The sequence below is a fragment of the Mytilus galloprovincialis genome, chromosome 1 (genome assembly GCF_965363235.1).
Source record: "Mytilus galloprovincialis chromosome 1, xbMytGall1.hap1.1, whole genome shotgun sequence".
Taxonomy (NCBI): Eukaryota; Metazoa; Mollusca; class Bivalvia; order Mytilida; family Mytilidae; genus Mytilus; species Mytilus galloprovincialis.
This window is the reverse complement of record NC_134838.1, coordinates 79760063-79773168: the sequence shown is the minus strand read 5'-3', so window position 1 is coordinate 79773168 and position 13106 is coordinate 79760063.

Genomic DNA, 13106 nt, shown 5'->3' with positions numbered 1-13106 from the left:
GTCTATTACTATTCTTAAAATTCCCTATTTCCTTAAATAATTGCTTAATTATTATATGGGGTCATTATAAAAAAACGCGGATTTTTTTTTCTGTAAAAGGTAATACAACATTCATATTTTATGATTTAGATGCAGTTTTGACTGGATCTGTCTGGTCTTGTTAATTATCAGAACTCAAAAATGCCTTAAATTTGTCGTTTTTTTATAGATTGAAGAGCTATGTCACAAAATGTCATTTTTTTTTGTTAATATATTTTTTTATGAATTGAAATATGTAATTTATACTTCAATTGTGCCTTAATAAGAAATCACCATTAAATGTTCCATCACACATTCTGTATTTTGTCTACTTTCAGCAAAAAAATGCTAAAAAATGCTTTTTTTACGTTAGATTTGATGATTTCAGTGCTGATTTTAACCACCTCCGTTTCCATAGCAACCAGAAGTATGACCACACATGTGAATGCATTTTAAAGTATTTTAGTAATATCCCAGACAACATGAGTATGTTGGCCCAACATTGGCACAACGTATATCATTGTATTGGCCCATCGTTGTATTTTAACGTTGGCCCAACGTATAAGTGCAAAGTGGGCCTACGTTGGCCCAACATGATGGCTTCATGTTGGCCCAACGTTGTACGGTTATATGCAATACATAGAGCCAACGTTGGCCCATTGTATGAAAAACGAAATCAATGTTGGCACAACGTTGGACCAACGTTGTACGATTATATGCAATACATAGAGCCAACGTTGGCCCATTGTATGAAAAACGAAATCAATGTTGGCACAACGTTGGACCAACGTAGAAATATCTTTTCTTATGTTGGCACTATGTTGGTCCAAGGTAGATATTTTTATTTTTATGTTGGCAATACGTTGGTCCATTGTATCAACCAAATTACAATGGATGCTGCATGAGGAGCTGGATATGATAAATACTCCGGAACACATTTGATCTTTTTTTGTGTTCAAAACTGCCAAAGTTTAAGGTAGCAATTCTGTATTTTTGTATTACCCATTGTTGTTACTGTCCTTGTTTTTTTCATGAACTTTGCCTCTTTAATTTTATTTATTGAGCGACGCTAAGATATTTCTTTGGCAAGGTTTGATGGATCGACCAGATAAACTCTGTGTCATTTGGTGTCTAGTAAAGAGTTGTCTCATTAGCACTCATACCACATCTTCTTTTTTCATATTAATTTCATTTATTCCTTTAACAGAACAAATGACGTATGGCTTATGGTTAGGTGATCATACAATAGTTTTTTCGGAGATGTAATTTTAGTTGTATTGGTTCCAGATCCAGAATGAAAATTAAATAATTCAGAAGATAACACTTTATTTATTTTAAATTTGATATCGTTGGTCGTCACCACGAGTAGTGTCCTCCTCAATTTGAACTTCAAAAGTGTCATTATTATTTATATTCTTTTTTTCCCTTCTCTGTTTCCTGCCACCTTCTCTGTCAAGGCTTAAGCCCAGCCAATCTTTAGCTGCATCATCTTTCTCCTTATCCGAAGACTCTTTACAGCTATGTTTTTTTTTTAACCGACTCTGTAAAGTTATAAGTAAACTTTAATTGTGTATTTGCCTAATGCATGCGTGCGTGATCTCCCTTCTAGATATGTAATATAAATTAATGTATATTCTAAATATTTTAAACACAAAAATTTTAATACAAAATAAAATCTTAAATAACCAATCTTTTTTTCTTTTTTTAATATTGGTAATTTGTCTAATGGTCCGAAATTCATTAGTATTAGAAGAATTTGTGGGTATAACTTGCCATAAAGAACTCATAAAGTGTAAAACTTACTTATCAAAACATCTTTAATGATCATACGGGGGAAGAAAAAAAAACAATCTTGTCTCCTCTCCCTAGCCAATTCAATTTCATGGCAATACAGTTTTCCAGGATTGTGCCCATAATTCTTCTTACTCTCTGCTATACCGTATCTCCTCCAAAAGTACTCATGTTTGATCTGAAACATAATTATATGATGCTAGATTTAAATAAAATAAAAACAATTGCAAACAACAAGCAAGAGATAAACGTACCTACAGTTAATAATATAACATTTTTACATTGTCCTTGGTATCTTACAAGCACAACCATTATATAATATATATGAATAGAGGAAAACAATACTGATGCCTATATATGACCTTGTAAAGCTTGCTATATGCACTGTGGGTTTTTCATTGTTGAAGGTCATACGGTTATCAATAGTTGCTAGTGTCATTCGGTCTCTTTTAGGTAGTAGTCTCATTGTCAATCAAACAATTTGTTTTATTTTCATGATTTTTTTTAGTTTCATGAAACTTAATGCATGCATGTTCAGGTCGATAAGTGGCTTGAAATACAGAACATATTCATTCATTGTTGGTGGATATATAGGAGGTCTAATTGGCAATCATTATATCACATCTCCTTATGCTTATGTTTCTAGCAATTAATTAAAAAAAAATTAAATTAAATTAGTTAATTTTTTTATTTACATGATCATAAAACAAACCCTTATTATTATTATTTCAGAATTCGGTATCATACTTTATATATTCGTAATATACATGATATATAAAGAATAATTTAGATGTGTATTAATGAACAGTTATATATTTGAAATCTAAAACACTGTTACACATGCAAGTGTGTATATGATCAGGTTTCACAAATATATCGTATATGCTTACATGCGATTTAGAAATACAATAAAACTAACAAATTCATTTATATTTCAATGAAGTAGAAATCATTATACCACATTTTTGAAACATTACGGAATAAGGTACATCTTAAGACAATTTTTTCCATTAACTTCAGTAATGATCATACATGTTGTCGTTATAGATTTTTAAAAAAATTATTAAAATATTGGTAATTTACAATTTGTTTGAAGATACTAATGTTCAGTGGCAAATATTTCATGATGATTAATAGGATTGAAATGATTTAAAATCTAGAAAATATTTCGCCCGAAACGTATAATTTTCAAGATCAGCATTATAAAATGATAGAAATTAATATATGTTTTGATTTTTGACAACATCCCTCAGATTAAAAAATCATATTGTATTTGTCATTCTGAATCGTCTATATATATATCAGATTTTTTAAAGTTACAACTTACATGTTACTTTCTTTCTCTTTGAATCTCAGATGACATGATTTTCTCTTTTTGTTTTCTTCGTATCACTGCTTTCTTACAAATACACAACAGGAAATAATCACAATTAAAAGTGACCATCCCATTACATTCAGATTTCCTATAAACTTAATTACCATAGCAACTATCTTTGAAATTTGTCGAACATATGGTCAACCTTATCAGAATGGGCTTGATTAACAGACTGGCTGTATCAAATATCACTCTGCATGTAATTGCTATTATTATGTTTCACAAAGTTTAATGAATAAAGTTATTATAAATAATTATTGCAATAAATTTTAATTTTTAACCAGGCAATCTATGTTTACGATATACCTTTTTATTACAGTAATAATATTCCAGTATTAATTTTACCTGACTTATATATAGAGTATAATATATGATCAACGTTGGCCCAGCATTTGCCCAACATAGAGTTGTAAATGTAATTTCAGGTGATAAACACTTTTGGTATAACATTAACTTTTCATAAAGCCTGCTGCAATCGAAATTATCCGGCTCCCAAGAGAAATAAAGCGTAAAATATTATATAATCAATTCTATTAACAAAATTTCATATCGGCCCTATCGTTGCTACTAACATAATGCCAACATTTGCTCGATTATTTATAACCAACATGAGATAATAATATGAATTTTACAACAGCAGGCCAACGTTGGGCCAATGTTGTGCAGCCAACACCAACGTGCGACCAATGTACCGACAATTTGCCAACGTTGGGCCAATGTTGTGCAGCCAACATAAACTTGCGACCAACGGACCGACAATTTGCCAACGTTGGGCCAATGTTGTGAAGCCAACACCAACGGTCGACCAACGGCCCGACCATTTGCCAACGTTGGCCCACTGTTAGTCTGTTGACTGGGATCCACTAGATACTTGTAATTATAAAGAAAATCAAAGATGGTCATGTATTGGGTCTTGCCTGATTCTTAGGTGGAACGGTACTTCATACCAATTGTCCATGAATTGCGAAACCAAGAGTGATACCGGAAGTCCTAAGAAATAAGACTACAAACTTGATGGTGTCATTCGAATTGCAGGTGGGATAGTATTTAATACGCCGTATGCAGCACTTCTCATTAGGACAGATTGTAAAACCATGATAAAACCATATTCGTAATAAATACACGTGATAAGGGTCATATACCATGCTGCCATACATTTCACATGTCATAGAACTGCTTTCAATACCATGAGTAAATGTGCCATACAGTATATTTTTTAATAAACATGCTCTCTTCAAAAAATGATAATGTGCCGGCAAACATTGGTGTTTAACATAAGATTATATGTAACAGATAATTATATGCATTGAATATCAATAAAATCAATAGACTGATATCAAACCACAAAAAATCGATTTAACACTAAGCGTTTTCTTTTCTTCATTAGTTGTACAACAAAACGTAAAGAAACTGAATAGTACATGTCGTTGCGCAGATTGCATACGTAGTAATTACCAAAATAAAGTTATCTTGTGAATGCCAAAGAAAAATATATAAATTTGACAAGATTGTGCATGTATAATACAAAAAGCTAAATCAGATTTTAAAGTATTCACTTTTAAATCATCCCAATTACATAAAAAAAAAAAACACTTGAAATGTGGTACTTAGTGTTATTCTGCGCCTTCGATGTCAAGCTCATATGTGATGTATAACATATGAATTTAGTAAATGAATGATTGTCTGACTATAGACCTGAAATTTCACTTACGTACCTAACGTTTTATAGTAACTGTTACTTATAAGAAGAAAGACAACTCTGACATCTTGAAAGATAATTGTCATCTTTGTGTTACGACAGTGATTACGGTAGTCTGAAAAGTGTGAAAGTAAAAAGCAAAAAACAAAAAACAAAAAACACAAAAATACATACTAAAAAATATTTTAAAGTTTGAATTTTGAAACCAGTTTAAATATGAAACTATATAATATCATTATAATATTATTTTTACAAATATAATAAACAATACAGTATACATAGTTACAATCACAAATAAGAAACAACAATAATCGTATATATTATATATATAGGAGTATATATAAAACCTTTGTCTCAGAAACTATGTATATAAAACGAAATATTTCGCTTATTCTAACAGATACAGAGACATTCGTACAAAAATATACCATATTATTTTTGACACGCTATATACCATTTTAATTTTTGACACGCTAAAGATTTAATTCCATACACAATTTACATCATCATGAAAAGGAAATTATCTTTCGTCAACTAAAAAGTTAAATGAATTCTATATATTGAATACAAATCAATTATTTGTATTCTATTATAACATTACGAGAAAATAAGGGGACAGTTCATTATCATTAAATAAAGCAAGCAACAACAAAAAACCACAAACACATTTAAATTGTACTGTATTGTTTTATGGACACTGTAACGTAATTTTTCAAAAAAATATCTTCTCTAGATATCAATAAAACTATAATCTCCATTCTTCGATATCTTTTCATCTTAAATAGCCAAAATGTTTTGTTTTGTAACAATTTCATCTTTTCTATGTATCCTCGATCTTATCTCTTATTTTACTTTTTGTTTTCCATGAGTTAATGTATCAAGGAAATACGCCATGTCTTATCTTCCTTGGTTTTAAAGTGTATGTATGGGAGATGCATCTTCATTGTTTACGTTGTATGTATAAAGTATATACAGATATACAGTAGGACAACTGAATGTGCCTTTTTGGCCGAAATGTGATTCTGCGGATGTCAGTGGTCCTACGCCGAAAATTGGACTATTTTGCTTCGGCCGACATCAACTGGAAAATGGCGCGCTTTTGTATTTGTTTTCATACGTTGACGGCAAAGTGCCGATGGTAAATACTGTAGATTGTAAGCAAATTTATAGAGAAACATATAGGAGTTGACATCTTTTTTTTTCATTTTTCGAACATTAACACCTTATTTTTTATATATCTGAAAATAGAATTTCGAATTTTGATATTCCAAATTGTAGAACTGAAAAGCGATAGTAAAAATGGGTACAAAAAGATACCCATCATTCATTAAATAGTTTACATCATATTCTCGCTAGTTTTTGGCATTAAAATTTGTAAAGAACAGGTGTTCAAGCCAGGGCAGAAGTGAGTACCTATTTTAATTGTTTTTTCTTGCAAGATCGGTACATTCAGAAATAGGAAGGTAAATTCTTAGATATTTGACCCCTTTCAAATTAACTATATGTGTCAATAAATTGTAAAATTATAGAATTTTATGGAAATTGAAGAAGGTGCCATATATTTGTAACACTCAGAAACGTGTCCTTCCCCCCCAAACGTGTCCGATTCCCCCAAACGTGTCCACATCGACGTCACCGAACTGCAAAAACATGTCTAGTTGTTAAAGGGCGTTCTGGCGTTTAAAAGTGGACACGTTTGGGCGAATAACAATAGTATCAGGCACGTTTGGGGGTTCTGAAATGGGACACGTTTGGGGAATATTGAATATTATGGACACGTTTGGGGAGAATAGACACGTTTGGGTGAATCGAACACGTTTGGGAGTGTTACATATTTATCACCAATAGAAGTAACTCTGTCTTCAGTTTTCTATTCACTATGGTCTACTAAATACAAAAATACCGAAAAGGGATAAAACAAAATACCGCCATCAAAGAAATAATGACTACTATAAGCATAATGTTATTTATGTTTTATATGTATTTTAAATTCAAGAGAATAGGTTAAATTTAAAAAAAAAGTGAGGTCGTCATTAAGGACGAAAACTCGTCGGAAAAAAAGATTTCCACAAACAATAGCTAAAATGAGATAATTATTTTTAAATGTAAGACTATTATATAATCAATATGCATGTATATCATATTTTATGGGATGTTTGTTATTTAAACGTTTTTTTAGGTCCTAATTACGTCCTTCGTTCAATGCGGACATTTTTTTTAAATGGAACGGCCAAAAACGACGTGCCATTTTCCTAAATCAAAAAGGTATTTATTTAAAAGAAAAACTACCTTATTCTTGTATCGTGGATATAAAGCAATATATTTGCTGTACGTCGATTTGCAAATATTGTATGCATGTTCTGGTTGAGAACAAATAAAAATAAATATAATGTGTAGGTTTTGGACTGCAACTGTAAAATGATTTATTGGAAGGTACATATACATGTATGTAGCAATGCATCACTCCACCTTTGGACAGACCAAAAAGTTGTTGCGAGGGTACTTTGCATGCAGAGAGGATCGAATTATATTCCCGACACAGGCATTCAAATGTGAATCAGTCGCCATTCTTACCGGACGTGTCTTGGCATTTATACATAACCTACAACCAAAACAGAAACCTCACTTTGGCAAGTGTTTTAGGTGATTGCTGAAATGAGACAAAGAGAAGAACATATTTTTATACCTCATGCACCCTTGGTGTACATTCTGTTTGCAAAATTTATTACTTTTATGTTACGACAAAATGCATGCATATAAAATGCATACATGTATGCTTAATCGCAAGTCTTGTAATTTTTTGAGTAATTGTGAATAATTATAAATATTTATTATAATATAATACATTTTGAAATTCAATTGTTTGTTTAATGTCTTGTAGTAGGTATGATCTAAATAATAAGGAAAAAATGCTGAATACTAGTAACTTAATTTTAAGATTTAAAAAAAGTAGTATTTTCTACCCAAGGACAGCTGTTTTCCATTTGTTTAGTAGGTTGAGTAGACAGAGTCTACCGTTTATTACTCATCCAACTGAACAATGAAAAACACCTGTCATATTCCTCGTGTACAAAATACTAGTTTTCTTTTAAATCTAAATTTACGAAACAGTTGATTTATAATATTGACCATATCAATGATAAATTGGATTATCAATTAACCTTGAATTTGTCTTCCTAATAGGATTGTCCCCACGATCCGAGACTAGATCTTACACGATCCCTCCACAGTAAGCATTGCGTTCGATCGTTGTTTTTGTTTCTTTTGATATACAGAATAACAATGGGTTCGCTCATATTTTCATGATTTTGTTTGTAATAGTGCCATAAGCAGCATGCATGGCCTTCAAGATAAATAATCTAAATGATTATATGTTTAGATAATGGCATCAACTGCACCTACATCATGTGGACCTTGTAAAAAAATAGGAGAAACTATTTCAGCTGACTTCTGGTGTTATAACTGTGATGAAGGATTTTGCTCAACATGTTCCAACCATCACAAAAGATTCAATGGAATAGAGGATTACAAAATCATCGATATTAAAAGTCATCAATCCGACAAAACTATATAGAATGTGACAAACATGGAAACCAGCTTTATTTGTACTGCGCAAATCATTTAGTACCTTGCTGTGAAGAATGTAATTCCACTAGCCATTCTAAATGTACTGGAATAAAAACATTAACTAGTGTAGTGGAGAGAACTAAAATTGAAAAAATGAAAGAATCTGTAGCACGTGTAGAGCGAGATATCGATTATGTCTCAAATATTTGTGAATAAATATTGAATATGAAATTAAAAAACGTCAAACAGGTGAAGACCAGTATTTAGGCACTAAGAAATCAATTGAAGATATTCGGAAGGAAATAAATAAACATTTAGACAAACTAAAGGAGAAAATATGTCAAAAAGCAGAAACTATTTGGAATCAGGAAAAATCAGCAGCCATGCACAGATTTCATTTCTGAAGTTTAAGGAAGAACGAAAAGCTTGAAGGAAATTAAAGCCAATGTGCCAACAGTCATGTCACATGCCTCAAAACTCCAATCATTTTTATGTATACATCAGATTAAACAACAAGTATATAAATGTCAACGATGTATTGAAGACTGGGAAACAGATGAGAAGGTTAGAGAATTTGACATCAAACTGGCGCAATATAGTAAATTAGAAAATATATTAAGCAAATTTTAATCGTTAGAAAGCTTAGGGGAAGTAAAAGTTACTAGAACAGAACCCTCACTGTACGTGGGAACAGGCATGACAATGGCAGGATACATTTCACCACAGTCCATTATAAATATATATTTTTCTTGGAACATTGGTAATAAGGTTTGATGGTAAGCCTCTTTCTGGCTTCAAAAAGCATTTCTTTTTATGACAAACAATAATGAATAAGGCACACCATATTTGTACTTACCATGCGCAATAAGCGGTTCCACATGGTGAGCCGGATCTGCTCACCCTACAGTAAAGTACCCGAGACCATATCTTGTTTTTGTTGTTGATCGTGTCTATAAATATATACATTTAGATTTCTATGAAGTGTTTGGGCTTTATATTTTGGCATTTTATGAAGGACTTTCCGTTTTAATGGTTTTTTGTAAACTTTTTTTTCGTCATTTGGTTTTCTTTTCTTCGACTTAAGGATTTAGGCTGGGCGTTTGGTATCTTACACCTCATTTTTAACCTACTCAGATTAAAAGAAAATAAAGTTTTTCAGTGTTTTTATTAGAAAAAAAATGGAAATAATTTACACAAAAGACTCATTCTAGAGGTACAAGGGGAAGGTTAAGATCTTACAAAACATGTTTAATCCAGCCGTATTTTGCGCCTGTCCCAAGCAAGGAGCCTCTTGCCTGTGCTAGTCTTGTAAGTGTTTTTAATTTTAGTTCATCTAAAAGTTTTGTAGTTTAGTGTGACGTGCATCTTCACTAAACTAATACACATTTTGTTTAGCGACCAGCTGAAGAACGCCTCCGGGTGCAGGAGTGTCTTGTTGTGTTGTCCTCGGTGGTCCTCAGCTGTCTTTTGTCACATTCCCCATTTCCATTATCAATTTTATTTTAAGGAGTTTTCTATGTTTTTCCTCGAGTTCGTTTTTTTTTTTTTTTTTTTTTTACTCTTTTCAGACAAAGTATACAATTATAGATGAATTTGCTATTATATACTTGTCTTTTAAACCATTTTCGTCATATAGTTCTTCATCTGTTTCGGTTTTTACATTCTAGGATTTCGAGTATTTGACCCTCAGTGTTCCTGTTCGATGAATATATTCCCAGAAAAAAGCTTTGGATGTATGCATTTTATGAAGTATATTTTTAGTTTTCATAGCACTTGGTTGATACCTCTGCTCGGGTGATTTCCTACCGGGTATATATAAATTGAAACTAAACACTTTTTATTTCATTTCCTCAAAAGTTTACCTGCTGTTCTTACCAGTTATTTCAGGCTGAACTATAAAAATCACGAACATATATACAGACGAAGCATAGACAGAGCAAATACGTATTAACGTTTATCCAATATTCTTTTATACATGTATAATTAGGAAAAGACTACACGTATTATTTTCTTCGACTTTTTGTCTCGTCATCAATTAGAGTTATCTCCCATACACCGTTACATATCAAAGTTCATCGCTGAGTTAAATTAGCGTTGTTCAAACTTCAGTTTGATTTCTGTGTTGTGTGTTGTTGGATGTATGTATTTCTTCGAGTAATAGTCTATAAATGGAACCTAATTATTTTCTCTCTTTCGTGTAATACTCAATTCATATTTTCCTGTTTCAATGGTTCTACAATAGTCATTTGAGGGCTTTTTGTAGCTTGTAATTCTTGTAAGGCTCCATGTTAAAGGGCGTACTCTGACCTAAAATGTTTTACTTTCTACAAATTGTGTCTTGGATGGAGAGTTGTCTCATTGGCACTCATACCACATCTTCTTATATCTACATGGTAAACATTAACATACACACATTAGCAGTCTCACCAACAATTTCTAGTAAACTCGTTTGAAAGATCCAGGCAAATATTATAGAATAGCAAATGCAAGACAATACAGTCCGACTTTAAATACAGAACAAAACTTGCTGATTTAACGTTTCAGTTGTCTCGGAGTTTGATATTTTGTTTTAGTTATTCTACTTTTGTATCAGGTATTTCAACCTTCTCAATTCATTAAAGACAATATATCAAACCTGTGCGATAGAGGTACCAGCCACCAATGGAATGCATGAACATTCAATTTATAAGAATATAGGAAGATGTGACATGATTGCCAATGAGACACTATCCACCATAGACCTAAGTCGTAGACGACAGCAACTATATAGGTCACCATACAGACTTATACAACGCGCGAAAAATACCGTATAGTAATATATGTAGCAAGATATGAAAAATGAGAAAACCAATGTCTTAATTTATCTGCAAAACATAATAATAAATTTAAAAGAACAACAAAAAACCAAGCAACTTAGTGCATTATTTGTAAAGGAGCTTCACTTGCAGGTGCAAAATCTACTACATTTATACATGTGTTGTCGTTATAGTACATTTGTAACAGGTACTTCCTTGCATTTTTTTTGTCTTTCGGCTACTTTCTAGTCGCCACTTATTTAAACCTTTTTTTCTGTTCGAAAATATACTTTTTGTAAATCATTTGATTGACAAATATAAAGGATGAAGATAAAGACTCCGTATGTGTTTCGTGTAATCTTGTCTCAAGAGCAGTAATGTAAAGTGCAGTTGGTGTTTTAAATTGCCAACATATCGAATAGTCATAGCTCTCTCTATCGAATAACGATAGAAGAGATCAAAGTCTTGAGGAAACGTTGTTGGCAGGAATATTTGACATTCTATCAACTACATTTAAATGGTTGTGTGAAAAAAATAATGTCGAGGACTAATTTTTCGTAGAAATTTAAATTTGTAACGAATGTACTGATATCAATCAAAAATTAAAAATTAAAAAAATTAAAGCTCTTAAAAGGAATGATTATATTTGCCAGCCCCAAGTATAAGATACACAAACGAGGCGTTAGTCAGATTGCATGGGTGAATCTCTGTTACACCACGATAGTATACTTAAAACAAACTGATATCGCTTAGGCAAAAGGGGGGGGGGAGGGGTGTTCTTCTAGCAATTCAATTCATGGTAAAGTGGAATACATCCAATTATATTTAACCCTTTCCCTTTCAGGCATTTTAGACCTTTACTTATCGAAAATACATTATCGAAGTTTAAATGAATACAGCATTCGCATCAATGGTCATACACATGCCATGTTGGGCTCAAATGAAAGATAATTGGTAAAATATTTCAAAAAATTAAGTTTGAAGATAATTCGTCATTTTTTGGTAACGTGGTATATTTCCAAAAGTCACGTGACTATTGGAGAAAAAATGAAAAAAATACGAAATCCTTGGGCAAAAAGTCGTGCAGAGACATATTGGTGGGTTAATAGGGTCAGGTTTTGGTGGAAACACAATGCCTCGAGTCTGTTGAAGCCATATAAGTTATCATAGTGGTATAAATAGACGCAGAACGTGCTATAGGCCTTGAAATATCGATGTCCGTAACATTCAGAATAACGAATTTTAGACGCTCTTTTTGTCCGATTTCAAACTTGAACCCTAGTTATTTGTCTATTTCGTTTTCTATCAATCAGCAACCTAAACTTTGTTTTTACTAGTGAAAATTCATTGAATTACCAATGCTAGCTTGATCTGGGACACCCTTGACCGAGCCCGATGGAGCAAAGGGGGTAAAAAAAAAGGGGGGCAATTTTGCACACACATTCTTTTAAAAAAATTTCGTAGGTTTTCTTTTTGAAATTGAAAGTTAAGTTAAGTTAAGTTACATTTAATATAGGAAATTATTTTTCCAACTCCGGCAGTGAGTTAAGTTAAGTTAAGTTACATTTAATATAGGAAATTATTTTTCCAACTCCGGCAGTGAGTTAAGTTAAGTTACATTTAATATAGGAAATTATTTTTCCAACTCCGGCAGTGAGAATCGAACTCTCAATCTTTGCGCCTTGGGATAGATCAGCGTACCCCTGCGCCACTGGCATTGTAATGAATTTGTTGAAATTTAAGTACTTCAGTCTACTACTACGGAAGAAATTTACAAAAAAAAAATAATATAAAGATTCTCACCCAGTTTGTTTTCTTTTTGGAATTATGTGTTCAGATGATAATTTTTTGTTGCCAAATT